We start from the raw sequence: 9956 nt of genomic DNA on the forward strand, positions 1-9956 counted from the left end.
GTGGGGAGGCTACTTGCTCTGAACATACTCATCTTCTCACTCTGCCTTCATGTGAATGTGGACTACACACCTGTAAAGTGTCATGCCTGCATCTGGCACGGTTGTGATGCTATCTATCACGTTCACAGCTGACATTATAAACGACGCGCACACAGACTCACAGGGTGGAAATAATAGCAGGCACACACAGTGTTGCGGCTGGTAATAAAAGTAGCATGCGGTGGCCCTGCTTTTGCATGCCTACACAGCAGAGATAGTATATTGTACAGAGCAACGCCTTGTTGAAATCGCTCATGATTAATGGAACATCCTGAATGAATGAGCAGGTGCTGCAAAAAAGAACTTAATCAAATCCTGTCAATCAAATGGGGAAGCATCGTCAGAGAAATATCTGTTACAGTATGTCTGTTATGTGTATTGAAACACTTGGAAAGCTTGATCCAGGGCATCTGGGTAGTGTGGCGATTAAAAAAACACTCGCCTACCACCGCGGAGACCCGGGTTCAACTCCCGGTAGCGGTACTTCCCGGCTTGGTCAGACCTTCCTACAGATACAATTGGCCGTATCTAGGGGTGGGAATGCCGGTGGGGTGTGAGTCCTGGTCGCTGCACTACTAGTGCCTCCTCTGGTCGGTCAGGGCACGTCTTCGATGGGGAGGGGAACTGGGGGGAATAGTGGAATAGTGTGATCCTCCTACGCGCTACATCCTACCAGTGAAACCCCTTCACTTGTCAAGTGAAAAGAAGCGGCTGGCACACCTGCAGTTAAACAGTTAGTTAGTAGACGGACAAGCACGTCTTTTATTGTCACACAAACACACCAACACATGCATGTGGCCACAAACACACACTCATGCTGACGGTGGCCGGTGAAATTTGTCCTCTGCATTTAACCCATCCAGGCTTGTCCTTTCCTCCGGGGGGCAGGCCAGGAGCAGTGGTCGCTTTTTCTTTCCAGCGCCCGGGGACCAACTTCGGATGTTGTCGTCACTGGTCGGATGACGATCTTCTGCATGTTTTTAGTGGGGGGGTTATGTACGGAGGAACCCCCTACACAATTTGAAAAACTCAACAGCATTGTCTCTTTCCAGAAATCATGACCCGGTTACTCAAGATAATCCACAGACTTTGTTGTGAGCAGTTTCATGTAGGAACTATTTTCTTTTGCAGTCTCATGTAGGAACTAGCTAGCAGCTAGCGGATGTAGTTCGGTCAACAGAAAATAGTTCCTCCATGAAACTGCTCATCAAATTGCTGTTGAGTTTATCAAATGTATTTATTTGGCACGTTGAGCACTACAAGCCGAGTGCCATCCAGTTCCATTGTATTGGAGAGAAGGCAGAAACTCTGCGGCCGATATCTCCAAAACCCAGGCAACTAACACAAAACGATATAGATGGATAAATAGCACCACAGGTGAGAGAGTATAATGTATTTTGGATTTTAGGGTGAGCTGTTCCTTTAAGCATGAACTTGATCAGGCATGTGGATAGCCTTCACTGTAAATGACTACATAATTCATCAAGAGCAATATGCTATGAATGTTGTAAGTAGGCCTTCATTTGCACATCATACAGATGCCAGCAAAGTATATCTCCAACCGCATCTCACGCTTCTCCTATTGAGAACACATTTGCATTCCGACGTCTTGTTTTTTTGTTTTTTTCTTCCAACTTGAAAATTCTGACGCGAAATTCCCAGCATACACCAGAAGGGGGCAAAAGATAAAACCCACACCTTAAAGATCATTAGCAATTAATATTTGGGGGATTCGTGAAGAAAAACAGCGTTAAACACTTGTTTAATAATTCATACTATAAACAAGAAAGTCTCCCACTTCCTTAATAATTTAGACGTAAGCTAATGTTGATTTATTCAGGAAGGTCTCTGCCACCAGCGCCGCCCGGAGGCTCCAAATTTGAATTAAAGTGGGACAGTAGCAGGCGAGTCTGTAATAACATTTGTATAATTTTATTATTGCTCTGGGCTCAGTTCATTTCCTCCTCCAGTAGCTGCGTGAAATTGTTTGATTCTGGAAACCGCCTTGAGTCTGCGGCTCTGGGGTTGGAGGGTGGTACAGGAACAGGAAGGCATGCGACACACAGACACTCTCTCCTTCTCTCTCTCTCTGTCTCATTCTCTGTCAAGACACAAACACAGCACACACACACACACACACACACACACACACACACACACACACACACACACACACACACACAAAGACACGTGCACACACAGACACAGAGAGAGAGAGAGGGAGAGAGATAAATAACTTTGATATTCTGGGTTTCATAATACTGTTACATTGGCTCACTTAATAACTCAATCTGTCTGGAGAATATGATGGATATCCTCACTCACCTTGTCACTTATGATAAATATTTCGCCGCGTTTATTGTGAGATAGCTGGGAAACGGAATAACTCAGGCATTCATTACATTATCAAATCATACAAATATGAGATTTTGTGTTCACGTCCCATTTCGGCAGAGAGATTGCCATTTCTCGTTAACATTAGGTGTGCAAAAGTCACTCTCGCTGTTCTCACCGAGTTGGTTATTTGTGAAGCACCTGAGCTGATCATATTCCAGCTGTGTGTTACCTTCTGATACGAAGGTGTATATTTCATTTCATTTGTCCCCATGAGGAGAAATAAAACCTCCTCCTGCATAAGCATGCGGCGGCCGCGGTAACACTAACCTATCCAAACCTGGTGCTGTTGTGATTTCTGGTTTGTGGTGTCGTCCCTCCTCCTCCTCCACCACCACTGCATTGCAATTTTGTTTACCCACTGATAGGACTTTCATTTTCCAAAATGGTAATTTACAAAACTCTGATTACTCGTGAACACGAAACAATCAAGTTTGGGAGGTATTAGCCCATGTAGCGCACACCTGAGACCCTGGTGGCTTGGAGACAGGAAGGGGAGGGGTGGAGAAGTTCTGATTGGTTTCCTCGGGGGCTCTCCTTTCCAACTTCCCACCCCCACATTCCCTCACTCCCCCCCTCCCTCCTCCCCCTTCAATTCCTTTATGCAGAGCAGCCCAAACTGCACTTTGATGAAAGACATTTGTTTGACTTAACTCTTACTTTGCCATCACGGCCAAATCTCAGAAGGCCTGCCGGTGCCATGTGGCCCATCAGCAATTGGGTTAATGAGAGGATATATGTACGACTGTGGGACTTGACCGGAGGAGCTGTTTTCCATTTGGGTCTGGTTGGTCTGCCCGTGTTATTAGGGAAACCTTTATTATTGTTGCCCTCTAGTGGGAACCATATAATAGGATTACATTTTATTAGAGGCTCCCAGCATCACCCGGGCAGCCCCCCCTCTCCTCTTCTTGTCTCTCTTCCACCCCTCACCGCGGTGTCACTGTGCTCCTCTGTCCACTAGGGGGGGGGGGTGGGGGGGAGAGGGGGAGATTGGGGGTGCCACTGGTCCCGTACAGCTGGGACCCCTCGTCTCGCCCGAATTATACGCAAAATCACAGCGGTGGCTTGTCAGCGTGAAGTCTTATTTTCGGATCTCTTCTGTCAACAAGAAAACGGCAACTATTTTGTTTCTAGCCAAATAAGATGTAACACTGTCATGTGTCCCGCTCTCACTTTATTAACTGTAATAACACCATAGTGTTTGCATGCCCAACGTTTCTGAAATATAACATGGATAAAAACACAGTAGAAGGAATCTCTTGCGCTACGGGCCCTCCACAAAGGGAGGTCGGTGCTCTCAGTATTAATTAATACACAGGACAAGATGTTACTATCCCTTGTGCCAAAATCCGAGGAAAAACACATTTAGAAGCCCAATCCAGAATAAAACAAGCTAACAGGCTAACAAACTAATAAACAAGACACAAATCACCAGTTACCTACCCTAGCCAACAGCAGTATGAAGCATGTCATTGAGGTTTTCAAGTGGGCACCTTCCTTCACCGACGTTTCGTTAAGTTAGGCCCACGACACCTCAAGAAGGCTTAACGGTGTAATCCAGCGTCCTGGAAACACCCCCCTCCATGCTACCACCGCACAACTGCATATTACCTCACTATCTAAGCCTAGCTATCCAGGTCGGTTCGGTATGACATTCCTGACTACACCACCACTGTCAATGATTCAGCCCTGTTGATGCGGACCGTTAATCATGACCAACAACAAACAATCCCTAACTACACCACCACTGTCAATGATTCAGCCCTGTTGATGCGGACCGTTAATCATGACCAACAACAAACAATCCCTAACTACACCACCACCGTCAATGATTCAGCCCTGTTGATGCGGACCGTTAATCATGACCAACAACAAACAATCAATCTGACCTTAGCGAGCTCCCCAGCTAGCATGTTTCCTCCTTATCCACAGCCATTCACTTGCTCGTTCTGCTGCCTGAGACATGTTGCTAACCGCAAGTTTCAGGCTCCGTCCCCGAATGCCCAACTCAGTTAGTAAGGCAATAACGGACTTTGCCACAAAACCACGGCAGCCCACCTCTACAGGCCGCACTCGAGCCCTCCAACCTCGCTGCTCTGCCTCTGCTGCCATTTCAGCATACCTAGCTTTCTTGCGCTCATAAGCCTCCTCAACTCGATCTTCCCACGGGACTGTGAGTTCGATAAAATAAACTCTCTTCTCTACCTCAGACCACAGTAACAAGTCCGGACGTAGCCGGGTGCTAACTATATATGCTGGGATGACTAGCTGTTCATTCAAGTCAACCCTCATTTCCCAGGCTCCACCTACACTTAGCTGCCCTAACTTGTGCCTGACCTTAATTGGTCTAATCTTTTCTCCCTCACGTACAAATTTGATCTGTCTAGTCTCTTTGCTAGCAACTAGAGAATTTACTTCTAGCCGCTTTTCCTCAACTGCAGCTGCCAAACATTTCAACACCTGGTTGTGACGCCAGGTGTATCGCCCCTGGGAGAGACTGACCTTACACCCTGACAGTATATGCCTCAATGTACATACACTAGAACACAACGGGCAGGCACCATCCTCGCCCAACCACTGATTTAAGTTCTGGGGAGATGGCAGCACATCATAAGTAGCCCCTAGAATAAATCTAATTCTGCTGGCCTCCATGCTCCACAACTCTCTCCACTTCAACTTTCTCTTCTCTACACTCTCCCAGTTCACCCACTGTCCTTGCTTTGCCTGCGACACTGCCTTAGTACATCTTACTGCCTCCTCTTGCCTATGTACTTCTTCAACTACCATCTTCCTCTTTTCTATTACTGATGCCTTGTTCCACACAGGTTTCCCTATGCACAACCCTAAGCCTCCACGCCCATGCTGCACCTGACCTATGATATCCCTGTGTCTAAGAGCTGACTGTGCTTGCTGTACTGCCTCCTTTGGGTTCCACTTCCTCCCTGTTTTAACTGTGGGCGCTACACTCCTAACCACTGGATCCTTTGACTGAGTCAGAGTCATTTCCAGTCTAACCTTAGCACACTTGAACTCCTCTGTCAGGCTAGATAATGGCAATTCCAATATGCCTTTCCCATATAAGGCTACACTGCTTAGGCAGGGTGGGACTCCGAGCCATTTTCTAATGAATGAGTTAATCATCCTTTCTAGCTTTTCTACCTTTGAAAGGGGAACCTCATACACTGTCAGTGGCCACATCAACCGAGGCAACAATCCAAACTGCAAACACCACAACTTTAACTTTCCTGGGAGCCCTGACTTGTCTATACTTGAAATACCTTGAATCATTTCCTGCCTCACCTCCTCAAACTGTCCCTTATCACTGAGACTTGCATCATACCATCTTCCCAAACTCTTGACTGGTTTCTCTAACACTGTAGGCACCACCTCATCATTTATAACAAACTTCTTACCTACTACCCTCCCTTTAATGATTGAAATACTCCTGGACTTACTTGGCTTCACTTTCATTCTAGCCCACTGCAGATTACTATTTAACTTATCCAACAATCTGCTAGTACATGGAGCGGTTGACGTCATAGTCGTCATGTCATCCATGTATGCCCTAATTGGAGGGAGCCGCAGCCCTCCCTGCAGCCTTTCTCCACCCACTACCCATTTTGAAGCCCTAATAATGATCTCCATTGCCATGGTAAAAGCTAATGGGGAAATTGTACACCCTGCCATAATGCCTATCTCCAGCTGCTGCCAAGCTGTAGTGTACTCTGCTGTGGTAAAGCAGAGTTGAATATCTAAGAAGTAGGCTTTAACTAAGCTCTTTATACTACCTGGCACTCTAAAGAAATCAAAGGCCTCCCATAACAGACTATGCGGCACTGACCCGAAAGCATTAGCCAGGTCCAAGAATACTACATGCAGGTCTCTCTTCTCACGCCTAGCTGACTGGATTTGGTGCCAGATCATGCTGGTGTGCTCTAAGCACCCGGAGAAGCCGGGAATTCCAGCCTTTTGCACCGAAGTATCTATTAGCCTATTCTTTTCTAGATAACTAGACAGCCTCTGTGCCACAACACTAAAGAAAACCTTCCCTTCAACATTAAGTAGACTGATAGGTCTAAACTGACTTATCTCTAACGAGTCCCTTTCTTTAGGAATGAAGATTCCCCCTGCTCTACGCCACGCCTTAGGAATAACCTGCTTCTTCCAGACTACCTTCATCAGCTTCCATAGAAACTGCAACACATCTGGAGCACTCTTATACAGCCGGTAGGGGACTCCATTAGGACCCGGGGCTGAAGAGGCCCTTGCACGTCTCACTACTTCTTGAACTTCTTTCCACCTTGGTGGGCTATCATCACACTGGCTCTCTATTTCACCAATAGGTGGAATATCAGCTGGGACTGTCATCTCTCTAAACCTTTCCCTATCTTTGTGAACCTCCTCCAAATATTCCTCAAGCTTCTGCTTAGGTACCATAAGGCTACCATTCTTTTCCTTACTAAACAATGACTTCACAAATCTAAATGGATCCTTATAGAATGCTATTCTAGCTCTCTCTTTCTTTTTCCTATTTTTCCTAATGCTCTCTGCTCTTCTTAAAACTGCCAACCGATCCCTCACATCTGACTGCAAGCAATCAATGCCTTCCTTCTCAACCTCTGTAGCTTTTCTCCACTGCCTCTTAAGCTGTCTTCTCTCCTGGATAAGTCTATCTATCTCTTGTTGGCGCCTAGATTTAACTACCTCACCCTCTAGTTTCTTCCTTTTCTCAAAGACGCCAAACCTTTCCTTACCATAATCATAAATACAATCTCCCATTTTCTCCAACTTACTCTCAGCAGTTCCTTTAAGCTTCTCTAACATCCTAACCAAATCACTATTGATATCTTCCCACTTCCTACTTTCCGCTGCACCTGGCCACTTAACTCTAGGCTTCTGACCGCTAATCTTCTCCCTTTTTGGCTGGCTGGCCTCTCTGCTTTCCTCGGTGCTAGGACCTGCCTCAACATCAGGGGTGCTGATGTCCTGCGAGCTGTGGGGTACTTCCTGTCGCTGGACTTCACCCGACTGACTTGATAAACTTCTTAAGAAATAATTATCAATGCGGGGTCCCTGTGTTCCCTCTACCAAGCACCTCTTCCTGCCTTGATGGATTCTAAGGCCCCTCAAAGTTGTTACCTTCTGCCAGCCACACAAGCAAACCTGACGCTTCTTTCCATCTACATCTGAACTAGTGGCTTCCACTGACATGTTTTCCCTACTCATAGTCAAGTCCGTTCCAGAGAGTTCAGAAGAGAACAGAATACTGGAAAAGTTGAATTGACATGGAGCCCACGAAATCCCTGGTAAGTAAATGTAATAAGGTACAAAAAAACCTCATTAAATTTGCTTACCAGTGATTTCATGGGCTCCAGTCAATTCAACTTTTCCATGGATAAAAAACACAGTTGCAGTGCAGAGTGGCAGACTTGGTCATATTGCAGCCTGTTTTCCCGAGTACTACTGATATTACTGGTTGAACAAAGATGGCCGTCGATCATACAGTTGCCATTGTTGTTTTTGCCTCGCAGGGTCATCATCATACCCGACGGCACTGCTGAGACAAGACTGCAGCGCCTGAAACATTTCTCCAACAGTTGAATTTCATTATGCCAAAGATAATATTTGATGGATGATTGCACCCAACAGCAACAAAAAAATCTGTTCAGGCCCGCGGGGCTGGTTGAATAGGGTTCTGGAGCCGTTTCAGCACTTTTTCCATATCCAGCCCACTCATAACCACAGGCCTTTAGAGAGGGGTGTGGCGGCTACAACGACAGACATGAACATGATCCCAGGCTGGAGCAACATCTCACACAGCCCACCCCGACCTACTGTGTGTAAACCAGTGTCAGTCAGAGGAGGAATCAGACGTCTCACTTTGTGGGTGCACTGCAGCTTGTGAGGATGAGGCCCATGCCTATTCGGATGCTTCACCCACTTAAATAGTATCTGGCACTGAAGACCATGCAGGTATTTCGAGCAATAGGATAGCCTATATCTGCTTCTACTGTCGATTGCTGCACACTGGAAACGCACTGAAATCCACATTCAGATAGCTGGACTGAATTAAAAAAAAAAGCCTTGAAAAGAGTTGATAAGTGTTTGAAATGTGATGGAAACAGACGTGCTCAATTAATGAACTAATTAATGGCTCCGTGTGTAATTTGTGAAGTGATTGCAGTCGCTTTGTCCAAGTTCCAATAAAGTGGAAGAAGTTTCCAGAGAGTTGTAAAACTATTCCTCTCTCCTCTCTCTCTTGCTGCGTATGCGTTTAGAACCCCGGCTATGATGTCATTCAGGCCAGGCAGGCACTTTCTGTTTGGGGGCAACATACTCACATCTGCAACCAATCTGGATCATTTGTCCGCCAAAATACGGTGTAAGTCAGTCAGAGAGCTGGCCTGTTCACTGCTGCTGCTGTAGCAGCTATATAGTCTGGATCCAAGCAAAAATATATAGCCCTTCTCCACCGCTGCATTAAGAACAATGGCTTTGTTTTTTGGCCTCAAACACCAGACGTATTCAAAGATCTCCACTGGTTGCTTTCAACTGCTCTCCACAACATCTGATGCATATTTTGAATACTGGAGCGAGAGGACCCCATTATGAATGGGCTCCATTTGTGTGGAAAATGGATAACGTATGGGATTTTAAGGCCTGGGGGGGCTCTCAGTTTGCATAGTTTGTCGGGCTAATGGCATAAAAGTGTGTGCGTGCGTGTGCGTGCGTGTGTGTGTGTGTGTGTGTGTGTGTGTGTGTGTGTGTTTGAAGGGGTGGGTGGGGGGGGTTAGTTGAAATGCAAGGCTTGGTGTTTGTGCGCCAGCCGGTAGCCTCCGGGGCAAATAACTTCATCGCAACACTTTAATCCTGTGTTTGTTTTCCTGTGGGACACGGTGGTCAAACAGTGGAAAGTTTAATGGTCCCTGGGACTGGACTGGATGGAGGCGAGGGATAGCTGGCCCTTCCTCAAAAGCACTTTGGCTTCTTATCTCCTCTATAAGATGCAGTGAAAACTGTACACGTTTGATGAGGAGAGGTGGAAGATGCGGTAGTTTGCATCCTTACATTTTTCAAAGCATCCACTGGCCCCTTGGCATGGTATTCACATTTTCTGTGTGTGTGGCATCATTGCTTGCCTCGAAACATGGCTTGAATTTAGATTCCCTATATGGACATTAAACAAATTTAATTAAAGATTGTGAAGACGTTTTCTCTATTTCTTTCATGTTTTTGCTGCTCCTTATATGTTGGACAATGTTATAAATAACAGGGCCCAATCAAATTGCTTTGCTGTTGTAGAAAGGTTGGCGTGCTCTCAACAGTAGGGGGCGAAAGAGAGAGAGGGTGCTTCAACTCTTTGCCCATTTTGATTATGTAGTAGGGACATGTTGGGGGTAATTGGTGAGTATGTAAGCAAGGAATACCCCCTCTCAGTTCTATGTCCAGATGTGCACACAAAAACGCGCACTTATTGACTCAGACAGAATAATTGTGCAATGTTTTGTTGTTATTTCACC

This window comes from Poromitra crassiceps (genome assembly GCF_964638095.1).
Source record: "Poromitra crassiceps genome assembly, chromosome: 23".
NCBI lineage: Eukaryota > Metazoa > Chordata > Actinopteri > Beryciformes > Melamphaidae > Poromitra > Poromitra crassiceps.